The sequence below is a fragment of the Globicephala melas genome, chromosome 4 (genome assembly GCF_963455315.2).
Source record: "Globicephala melas chromosome 4, mGloMel1.2, whole genome shotgun sequence".
Lineage (NCBI taxonomy): Eukaryota > Metazoa > Chordata > Mammalia > Artiodactyla > Delphinidae > Globicephala > Globicephala melas.
In genome coordinates this window covers 97,540,231-97,552,969 of record NC_083317.1, presented here as the reverse complement: position 1 = coordinate 97,552,969, position 12,739 = coordinate 97,540,231, and positions in this window count along the sequence as shown.

The window sequence follows — 12,739 nt, the reverse complement described above, 5'->3', positions numbered from 1 at the left end:
ATCAGCTATACATATACATATATCCCCATATCTCCTCCCTCTTGAATCTCACTCCCACTCTCCCTATCCCACCCCTCTAGGTGGTCACAAAGCACCGAGATGATCTCCCTGTGCTATGCTGCTGCTTCCCACTAGCTATCTATTTTACATTTGTTAGTGTATATATGTCAGTGCCACTCTCTCACTTCATCCCAGCTTACCCTTATTTGAGAATATCTGTGTCTTTCAGATATTATATAATGAAAAAAAGATGTGAGGTATTTCTTTCTTGGTATCACAAAATATGTGTGATTAACTTATCAGGGCAATTATACTCTATCATCCCTTCTGCATGAGATTCAACTTGCTCTCTTAAAAGTAGTGAATTAAGGAGGCTTTGACACTTATTTCAAGGATTCCACATTTAACCCAAAAGTTTTTGGAATGCTTAAATTGAATTTACTGTGCCAGTTGGTTAAGAGTAACTGTTTATGTCTATATTTGTGTTTCTGTGAGAGAAATCAGCCTCATTAAATTAATCAGTATTCCAGTGTGACAAACAAAAATGTTCTTTTCCAGCTTAATCACTTGTAGTGAACAGACTTGACCCTGAATGATGCTGGCTGTTTCTGAAAGTTAATTCCATTTTTATGAGATTCGCTGCCATTGATGTCAAAGAAACGTATTGTAGCCTCTGAATGCAATTCCAAAGGAGGAGTTCCAAAAACTCTGAGCTACAGGAACATCAGAGTAGGAGGACTAATCTTCTTAAGATGAATTATGTCTGGTACATATTTACTTTTTAAAACTTGAAGTATAATTTTCAAACAGTAAAATGCACAGATAGTAAGTATGCAGTTGAATGTTTTAAAAATTGCACATACCTGTGTAACCCACACCCCCATCAAAATACAGAACAATCCCATCACCATAGGGTTTTTCCTGCTACTTTCCTTCATTCTCTGAATCGAACCTCCACCACAACCCAGGCAACTGTTGTTCTGATATCTTTGACCACAACCTCGTTTTGCCTGTCCCAGAACTTCATATAAATGGCATCATAAAGTATGTCCTCTGTTGTACCTGGCTCTTTTCCTCATTTTTGAGGTTCCTCCATGATGTTGCATATATTGACAGTTGGTTCCTCTTTATTGCTGAGTAAGAATGCTTTTGTTATGACCTCTTGTTTTATGATATAGGTTAAAACTATATGGGAAGACTGGACTATCTTCTTAGAAGTTAGAGAACAAGGTCACATTTAAGTATTTTCTTCTCCAGTAGACCAGTTCTTACTATACCATATCTATTACACAAAGTATTTCTATATAAACAATTGAATAATGAATGAATAATTTAATAATGAATAAATAAAATTCAATCATGGTGACAACTAATAGTTCACATATTTTGCCATAAATATTTTAGAAAAAATTGTAGCAGAGCCTTAGTATTTTTAATCGATACCTATCGAATACTTATTAATTTCATTAAATGAACTCCTGTCAGGAGCACACTATGTGGCAAACATAATACTGTATGAATTTTCTCATGTGTTTTGAAATTATATGTAAAACCTCTAGAAGAAATGAAGCATCAGTAACTGATCTAAACGTATATACCTGTTTAGAATTGATGATCACCGGTTTTAGTACAAATCTGTCACTTTACAGGTTGATGGAAATGAAAAAAAAATTGAGAAGATGCAAGATCTGTTAGGAAGGTATAGGTACTGAGAAAAGTGAGTACCTATACACCATTTTTCAAAAATCATTTGTCCTGAAGGCTTTCTTTGTTGCTTGCTGTTGAAAAATGGACTCCATGGGGTTGAAGCATCATGGAGATTTTAATTAAGTTTTAATTAAATGTTTTCCATGGTTTTGCATAATAAGGCAATCATATCAAATCTAATTCCTGCAAAATCTAACATATATCAACACATGAGGAAACTAAGCATCCACATTGTTTAGTACTATTTCTATTAAGTGTATTCTAAAAGGATGATCTTTACGATGCCTTTAAATGTGTTTATTAGAATCAGTGAACTCAGAACTCTTCAGGGGAGAAAATTTTTAAGTTTTTCTTCAAATTTCATCAGTTTACTACAATGGCGATGTAATGATTTAATGCCTCTGAAAATAGTGTGTTTTGGTGTTTGCTAATTAAAAAATCTTACATGAGCACTTTTTTTTTTTTTGACTTTTGAAGGTTGAAGGGGGATAGAATCTAAAGTGTTGCATCACTTTCAAATGTGTGAAGATGATAGAAGTTGCCTAAACTCTTTGTTGGTCTGTAGTTGGAGGTAATGATGTATCAAGAAAACAGGGTGGTTGTAAGGCTTGCATGAGATATTATCTCAGAGTGTTTCATTGTCATACACTGGTTAGAACCCATACTTTAGGCTTTACATCCAAATGAAGTTACTTAAGGATAATTACTAAGATGAACTAACAGGACTGAACATGTAAAATACGTCACAGTTTTGTTACTTGTTCATTTTTAATATACTGTAAGCTTTAAACAAATGAAAATACCCCATGCGTCTTCTCTTGACCTTTGGGAAACTCTAGTTTAAAAAAATCCATAACATGTAATGTATTCCAATTGACCAAATATATATTGAGTTTTCACTGGTTGCCAAGGTCTGTATGAAGTACTAGGAATACAAAGATGGGTGATTCAAGATTCCTCACTTCCTTTTCTCTATTCATCTTTTTTTCCTTGTTCTTCTAGCTTTTCATTCAATCTGTACTTTTATCCCTAATTTCAAGACCTACATTTTAACTGTAAATGAATAGGTCAGACTAGATGGTTTCTAAAATCTTTCCCATTTCTTTAATTCCATGCCATCTAAATCTACGCTCTGAATACGAACATGGATCTATACAAATACTGAATCAGACTTTGTTGAGAAATGCAGACAGTTTGAAATTATTTTATATCCAAACTAAAGAAACTAGGCTTTGGAGTCAGACAGGCCTAGGTACAAATCTTTACCACTTGGGTAAGCTACTAGATCCCCTTGAATTTATCTCTGTGGGGTAATCCATAAAATAGGGTTATAAATACTACTTACTTTATGAAGTGTTATGAAGATAAAATGAGATAATGCATGTAAAGCACTGAAACAGGTGTGTTCAGAATGTAATAGGCTCAGAATAAATATTAGTCATTATTATTCAGGTAGTATAAATATAGGTAATTTACCTATCCAGAAAAGTATTTGTAAATATTCCCAAGTTAGGTAAAATGTGTTTGTCTTCATTTTACAAGAACTTGGTGATGATGACAAACTAAATGTATTTTCAGTCTGTTGTAGTCAGGCTTCGAGATGCTTTGGTGGCAGAGGAATATGGCACGGTAGAAACATCTTATATTTCTACCTCAATGAGCACCTCCTCATTGCTAAGCACAGTACTGAACACAACAGCTCTACTGCATGTTTGCTGAATGAAGGAGTAAATGATTGACTGGTGGAATGAATGAAAAGGATTCCACAAGATCATCCGTCCTTTATACACTAGGGGAAAAAACGTCTTACTCGAGACATCATCAGTAAACAGTTGAGTAGGGACCATAATCCACATTTGCCCACCTGTTGGTATTTTTCCATAATTCTGTAAGCTTTTGTTTCTCACAATGACACAAATTAATGGACATGTTTCATTATGGTGACTTCATAAAACATGTGATAAAAATCACATTTTTGACTTATCTATAGCAAGAATCCTGGGTACTAAGTGGGGCAGTTAGCATCAGTTTTTCTATTTTATTTTCAGAAAATGTGGGACTAGGAGAAAAGAGATGACCTGGAATTTCAGACCAATTTTTAGTATCCAGAAAATGTGACTCTGTTCCAGAGGAGGTGCTTCTCACCCAAAGTTTTAATGTTATCTCATCTATTCGGAGTCATTGATGGCCTGATGACTTTGAGCTGTACTTTGCAACAGTGCCCTGTGGCTCTTTGGTATTTCCCTGGACCTCTTGTGATTCTGGAACCCCATTAAGAAGATTCCCTTTGAGATCTTGAGATGAAAGACCCTGAATGTGTATCATTAAGAGTGTAACACTGGGCCAAAGTCATGCTTCCTTTTATCTGTCTTTGATCTTAATGATCTGAGTTTGGGCCAGAATGGAGTTGTGCTCTTAGAACAGCTGTTGGGGTATGAAAGAGCATTTTTGAGAGGGATAGAGATTGAGAAATATGAATTGAAATCAAGACTAGTGAAGTCAATTCAGCAGCTGGGTGTAAAGGAGCATTTTGAAATCTAGTATGGCAATGCACCAATACTCATGGGCCAGGTGTTTTTAGTCAAACATATCTTAAAGTATTAAAAATTTGAAATGCATGCATCCTTCAGACTTTTCCTTGAATATTTTGTGTGTGAAGTTAGATAGAAAGTAAGAATATAAAAAGGAACTAAAGAAACTGCCAGTAGGGAAATCAGTTGAAATAATCCAGATGCTTCTACCATTTTTAAAGATCAAATCTGGTTTGCTCATAAAACCCTGAGTAGTATGAGAGATGTTTAATAAATCTTGGAATTTGGTAGTAGAAGAAAAGAGGTGAATTTACCGACCTTAAGCTTGGTTGCTTGGATTGTCACATTATGCTCAGAGTGGAAAAGATTTCTTCCAGCTGCAAAATTGTGGGTTAAAAGAAATGTCACACCAAGTTTTTTTTTTCTTATTTAAATGAATATCCATATGCTCTGAATGTTATCAGATTTTCAGGCTTTAGAAACTGAAGGCTTTTTATTCATAGGAGAGGCTTTGCAGGAGCTACTATAGTGCAAATTCATCCCCCAAACTCTCCTAACATACATATATTTCTCTTTGGAAATATCAGCCCTTGGGTAGCAAGAATAATTTCATTGTGGCCTTCCTAGCTTTTGCCTTTTGTCTGAAAGATCCAGAAAGTGCAGAGGTTATAGTGTATCGCTTCAGTGACAGGAACACTTGTCCCTTAGGATTGACATTTCAGGAGCTTCTTCATGTGTTACAAAGCCACCTGCGGAGAATGTTTGAAAGTCACTGGATAGCTGACTTCACCCACAGGGAAAGTGACAGGGACCTGGAGTAGATAGAGGCTTTTCAGTGGAACCTTTTAGGCATAATTAGATTATTCTAGCAGGTAGTGGATTTATGTCAATCTAGCCATCTCCAGGGGGTGCTGGGGGCTGCCAGCATCACGTGACAGCTTTGACTGGTTGCCACTGAACTGAGGTAACTTCAAGGACCTTTGAACTGCCTCCAGGGGGTTAGGGTTAGGAATGCAGCAAGCTCAAGAGACATTTTAAAGTTTCATTCTTCATCTGAGTTGGCCTTAAAGATTCAGAGAGAACCTGGGATAGCGGAAGTAATTCTAGAGTCCTCAGAAATGTGAACTATCTGTAAAGTACTGGTATAACGTATAGTAAGCTATTCATATAATAGTGGTATATATTATTCATAAAAATCTTCATAAAATACTGGGCTGCCATATAGTAAACTATACATGAAATATTGGTGTTGAAACATGGCTGATACTGTGTATGATGGTTAATTTCATGTGTCAATTTGGGCTAATGGATGTCCAGATAGTTGGTAAAACATTATTTCTAGGTGCGTCCTTGAGATTGGTTTTGGAAGAGATTAACATTTGAATCAATCAACTGAGTAAAGAATATCTCCCTCACCTGTGCAGGTAAGCATCCTCCAATGCATTGAGGGCCTAAATAGACAAAGAAGGCTGAGGAAGGGTGAACTTTTTCTCTTTTCGCTTGAGCTGGGACATCCGTCTTCTCCTGCCCTCAGAGGACATCAACACTCCTGTTCTTGGGCCTTTAGACTCAGAATGGGCCTTATACCATCAGATCATCTGGTTCTCGGGCCTTTGGACTTGGACTGAATTATACCACCATCTTGTAGATGGCAGAGGGTGGGACTTCTGGGCCTCCATAATCACATGTGCCAATTTCTATAATAAATCTTTCTATCTATCTATCTATTAAATCTATCTATCTCCCATTGGTTCTTTTTCTCTGGAAAACCTTGATTAATGCAGATTTAAGTACCAAGACTGGTTCTAGAGGAGCGGAATTTTAAGGATGAGTCTTATGAATTTATTCTGTTGTTTTTGGAATTGGCTCTCTAATCTGATTAGACTTAAAAGAAACTAATGACTCTATTTCCAGTAGTGAAGAGAGCATGGATAATTGGCAGTGTGAACTGTTTATAGGGATAGATAAAATACCTATATTGGATACTCCTAATCAACCATTTATAAAAAGCAAGGAGCCATGTGATTTTATATATGATACTTTTGAACATTATTGGAAAACTTAGAAATATCATGACACTGGTTGGTTGCTTCTAATGTCTCTGTACAAAGTGGTGAAAGAAAAGGATGAGCTCAGGAATTTAAATTCCCAGCTCAAGCACTAGTTGCATAAATGACCTAAGAGCTTCTGTGTGTGCCTTGAAGGAGAACCTTATCTCTTGTTACTGTAGGGATGAACCTCATCCTGTGGTTGGCTGAATTATAACACAAGTTGAACTTGAAGCCTCAAGCGGTGTCACCATTAAAGTGAGGGCAGTGATTGGAAAGATTGGGATTCTATAAGTTGAGATGAGGATGTGTGGGAAGACCCTGATTAAGCTGGGGTCATTGAGACCCTAAATTCTGATCAGTCTTTTTTTGCTAGTGGAAGTTGCCTCCTCATCCACTATGGTAACTGCTTCCCCACTCCCAGGAGTAGAGACCTCTCTGCTGAGATCTGACAGAAGGGATTAGTCCTGCCTGGTCTAAGGAAACAGTAACGGCCTCCCCTGAAGCAGTTGCCATGCAAGACAATGCTGATAATCCTCAGGATCCACCCACACCATCCCTCTTTGCTTCTAGACCTACAATTGGACTCAATGTGAGATGCAGAGTGTGACCCATGAGGAGGTGTGCTACACTCCAAAAGAACTTCTTGAGTTTTCTAATTTATTTCAATCAGAAATGCAGGGAATGAGTGTGAGAGTGGTTGCTAAGGGTGTGGGATAATGGAGGAAAGGCACATCAGGTTGGATCAGTCCAAATTTATTGATATGAGTTCTCTAAGCAAAGATTCTGCATTTAATGTTGCAGCTCCAGGAAAGGTTTAACTGTTTGGTTGGACCAAAAGATGGCCCACTGTGAACAAGTAAAAAATGTTCAAATTTGTGAGGGGTGCCCTAGCATCCTTGAAGAGCTCTGTGTCTGCTCTTCTCTGTAGACCAGAACTTACAGTGAGAACTACAGCCACTCAATTGGAAAACAAAACACAGTGAGAGTAATTGGAGTCCAAGGTGGTGGAGGCCAAGTGGCAGTAAGGTAGACAGTGGTTACCATAATGGACAGCAGATACATTGATAAATGCATAACGACTAGAGAACATATTTTAGTTATTGTACTTCAAGTGTCTATGCTGTCCTTTAAAGCTGATCCTATATTTGGAGGAATACTTGGCATAAAGACTAATACATTTGAAATATCTCAGTAGACGATAGAAGAATTGGTTTACGAATGGCAAATTTTATATCTAATAAGCCACCACTCTAAAGTCTAAAAAAATTGTCTGGTGTGCCAAAATAGTTTTTCACATTCAGATACATACTAGTGACTATTTCATTATTTCAGCAGAACCTGGTGTGGGTGCGATGTTACAAATACCAACAGTGAGGGAATCTGGTTCTTTCAAGTCTGTGTTTTTGGCTGAAGCTCCAGCATTTCCCAGTGGTGACTGTTATAAAGCAATGTGCAGGGCTTGGCAGCAGGTTAGAGATAACAAAACTTCCATCCCAAAGGTTGTCCAAGCTGCATGCTAAATTTTCCCCATCTGTCACCAGTCTCCTCTGTCCCATGTCAGAATCTGCTTTGGAACTGGTGACATTGGAGGTACTTGTTATGCCTGTCAGAACAAAACCCAGAGGTCTTATTGTTCATGACAGTTCAGATGTACTTGAACAGTAATTACCAATTGTGTGGACCTCCTTGTGGTGTTCTCCTGTTTTATGAGCTTCCATCTCCCCTTACATGGGTCCCAGGGTACATGGTACTGGATAGTAGAACCAGCAAGAGATGGTACCACAGATGCTTTTTAGGATATTACTTTATGTGAAAGCCAAAGAATGCTAGTACTTCACATTTGATTGGACTCTATTTGTTGCTTATTAACCAAGTAGGTAAGGGTAAGTAACATAGGGCTATAAATATATTTCCAGAGAAACTATGGTTTGAAACATTCAACTTTTATGAGTATATAATTGCAAATGTCACATTAAGACTTATCCATTTACACACGGCAATATGGATGAATCTCAGAAACAATGTTGGATGAAAGAACCACACACAGGAGAGTAGGTACAGTATGATTCCATTTATATAAAGTTCAAATACAGGCAAAATTATTATATGATCTAAGAAATTAGGTTAGTGGTTACCTTTGGGGTAGTACTTGGGAGTGGGACAAAGTGGGGACTAAGGAGATGTCAGCGATGTTCTCTTTTCTTGATCCCGGTAATAGTTACATGATGTGTTAAAATTTATCAGGCTGTATATTGATAGTATTTTGTGTACTTTTCTGTTTGAATATCATTCTTCAATTTGAAAAGTGAAGAAACAATTCCCTTTTAAAGTAAAATAAGTTGTTATTTAAAAAAATTCACAAAACCATAAAGCAAGAGAATTATTTTTCAATATCATTCCAAATTACTGTCGATGATGATGATAATCATTTATTGAGCACATCTCCTATATTGGGCACAGCTCTAAGTGTTTGAATTACATTACTTATTTAAAGATTCCACCAATTTTGAGGTGCTTATTATCCCAATTGTTTGGAGTGCTAAGGAGGAATTGGGACTTGGAGAAATTAAGCAGCTTGCTCAAGCTCATATAGCAGGTTGGTCATGTGTGAATTTGAATGCTTCTCTGTTTAACTTCAGAGGAGGAGGAGGTCTTGTACTAGGCCACACACTTCCACTCACCATCCCACTTGCACATTGAGACAAATTGTTGATTTCAAGACTCTAGAGTTAATTTTCATTTTGGGGGCAGGCAGTTTTCTTTCTGGATTTAACTTTCCTTTCCCATGATAATGAATGGTCATTATTACTAACATAATTTGCTCTCAATCTGTATTCAGAATGTATAGAACTCAGGATCAAATATAAAGCAGCAATATTGCTTTAACCCTAAAGTTCAGAAAAGCCAAAGAGTTAGTACCGTTTCACAGACAAGTCAAACAGGTAAATTCAGGAATATTTTGATTGGCATCCTCATATTTGTTTTTTTATTTTAGGAAGCTGCTTCCTAGTTTTGGCTTTTGTGCTTCTAAAGCTTGTGGTTGAGAGAGAGGAAAAGAGATGTTAAGATAAAAACTTTGAATTTAAGAATTGTAGTTTTTAATTTATTAGGGCAATATTGGATGATTAGATTTTGAGAAACCGGGTAGTCTAAGGAATCACATTTATTTCTCATTAGAAAGTTGATTTTTTCCCCTGGGCTACACATAGTACATGCTGGTGTAGGGGAAAGGGATGGGGGAAAAGGGATATAAGGGAAGTTGATGCATGCCTTGAGGGAGACAGGCATTAACTTTCCTGCAAGTTAGAATTAAGAGGATGTCTTAATCCTTTTATGTTGCTGTAACAAAAATATCCACTAAACTAACAAACATTTACTTATCAGTTCTATAGGCTGAGAAGTCTAAGATCTAGGTTCTGGCAGACAGGTAGAAGAAGTGAAACATTAATGTTGTATAGTTATAAAAGCACTGTCACATCTCATTTTACCCTCATGATTCTGTGAGATTGGTATCTCAATTTTATAGATTACCGAGTCTCAAAGAATTTAAGCACATTTAAGTAGTAAGCAATGGACTGTGAAAATGAAGGGGGAGGAGCAGGTAATCATGACTAGATAAATTGGGAAGGCTTTTACGTAGAAAATGTATGAATTAGGTCTTGAGGAGCAAGTGAGATTTAAGCACAAGAAAGTAAGGGGAGGGGCACTGTTGGTGAACTGTGGAAGCCAAAATTCAAATGTAGGAGAAGGCATGGCTCTTTCGGTCTTGCCGTCAGCTGTTCATTGTGGGTGGAGAATAGGTCCTAGAGCCGCTGTAGTTCAGCTGCCTATAAAATTCTTTTGTGATCACGTCATGAGGTCCTGGCTCTGTAGGCAGTAGGAAGGAGTGACCCTCCTGTGTTAGAACACCGTTATTGTGGGTGGGTAAGGGAAGTGAAGAGATGGAAGAAAAGAGGCCAGGTAGCGAATTATTACAACAGTGCAAAGGGGGCTTGAACGAGGATGAGATAGAATCAGGAGTGGGGGAGATTAGAAAGGATTCTAACTGTGACTGTTTCCCATTTAGGCCCAGGTGCTCCGTACTTTGCCTAACTTTTTCTTTGACTACCATTACAAATGCATCTTCAGGGATCTTGTTAGAGAATTTTCATTGTAACTCTCATGAGAAACTATGGTTCTTTATAAATTTATGAAGATTACAGAAAAAGTAAATGTGGCACTTTTCATTTTATTAAGATTATCTTCTTTTAATTTTACATAGATAAATTATGAAACAGAATTTTGAATTGCAAAGTCTTGACTTTAAAACTATTTGAGGTAAATACACACTACTATGACTTCCTGTCTTCAAAACTTGCATACCTAATACATTTGACACCAGAGCACATTGGTATTTTTTAACACCCTCTTTTGTATATAACAAGATTATTTTCAGTAAGAATTATGGGTTAATCAGCAATATAGTTATGTTTTTGTTCATACTTAGTTTTAAAACAAATTATAATATGTTTTAATTTTAATGCAAGTAAAAAGTAGTTCACAATATTAAATATTAAACCTTAGAGTTTATACTGTTTCCCTATTTTAAACACAAATAAAAATTCCAAGTCATTGCATAGAAGGACAGAATTAAAGTAATTCAAGTTCTGTTTTTCTTTCTTTGCAAAGACTGTGCTACTATTGGTTGTTTTGAATCTAAGGGTTAAATGTAGAAATGTATAGTACCACATATCTTGGAGGAATGAACCTGAAGGAGGCTCAAATGATTTTGAACTATTATAAAATTACGCTTGGATGTGTGTAGTTTGGTCCTCATCTGTTAGGGATTAGCTGTATTAGTCGAATTTAGATGTATGCTTGAAAGTTCTCCAAACTTCTATGTGGAATCCACAGTTTATGAAAGAATACATAACAAAAGTATGTGATTTTGAAACTTGCATATATTATTCAAAATCAACCATAATTGTGCATTGTTTAGGAATCAGACCAACAAAATATTTTTTCAGGGTATTTTGTCACTAACAGTTTTTAAATTGTAGATGCAGGGGATAATAAAAAAACTAACCTTGTTAAAATTTTTACAGTATCTACAGGGAGTGGACCCCCTGATTACCTGTGCCCAGGGTAGACTGCTTCCCCTCCCTCACGCTTGATGTTGCTGCCTTGACTGGTATTTTTTTCTCCTTCTGAAATGACTCCTTTTCCCCTTATCCTGCCTTCTACCATATATCTTCATTGCCCTTCCAGTCTCAATCAGACACCACCTACGTTAACTGACTCCCATGACTGAATGCTATGTTTCCTTTCTTTGATCTAACAGTGTACTATTATCATTATTCTGTGGGCCACCTTGTAATATAAACTTTGTGAATATTGTCCCTGAGAGTAGTGTCTTACTTCACTTTTATTTTTTAGCACCTAGCATTAAACACATTTTTCATTTAGTCAAAACAGTCCTTAGACATATCATATCAATTAAATACAAAGGAAACTGTTAGAGTGACCAGACCACATTTTGTTTTATTGTTGTTATAGAAACTTAAAAATAAGATTTGAGGGAATATTAATACATAATATTCTTTAATGCAATATATATATTTAACTTTTTCTACCAAAATCTAAATTTATTTAGTATTTCTATCTTCCTCCAGAATAAGACAAGGAACTCTGCCCCCTGATCTAGCCCCATAGTCTTTTCCTACTATCTTTCTAATGTCTGAACTTTTATTCCCACTTATATTTTTAACCCCCTCCAAATTAACTTTTTTACCCTGTGTTTAATCAGAATTTCCAATATATCTTATAATTACATTCAGGACTTTTTTATACATTCCATTCCTTCCTTCTAGGCCTTTCTTCTTCCTGGCTTATGTGCATTACTAATTCTTGCAGGGAGTACCTTTTGGTGGAAAACTCTCCTTGTCTTTACATGCTTGAAACAGTCTTTGTTTCACTATCACTGTTGTTAAGTTTAGTTTAGCTGGGTTTGTAATTTTAGGTGGATAGTTACGTACTCTTCATATATTGAAATACTCTGGCTGCTATTGTAGCTGTTGAGATATATGCAGTCAGTCTAATTGTCATTTATTAGATAGTTTATCTTTTGCCTTAGGAGGCTTTTAAAGTTTTTATCTTTAATGTGTTTTAGTTTCATTACTATGGATTTAAATGTGAGTTTATTTTTAATGTATCCTGTTTTCTCCTTGTTTTTTCTTTCCGAGGATATATTTTTCTTCAATTCTTGAAAATTCTCAGTCATCTCATTACAACTGTTAAAAAAAATATTGCTTCTTTATCATTCTCCCGACTTACTACTTCTGGAGTATCTATTAGCAATGTGTGGAGCAGAGTGATTCCTAGTACTCAAGAGTATCAGAATATTTATTCCCTCAAGCGCATATGAGTGACTATGCCTTTTTGCTCCTTACTGTTGAAAACTATAAAGTGGAA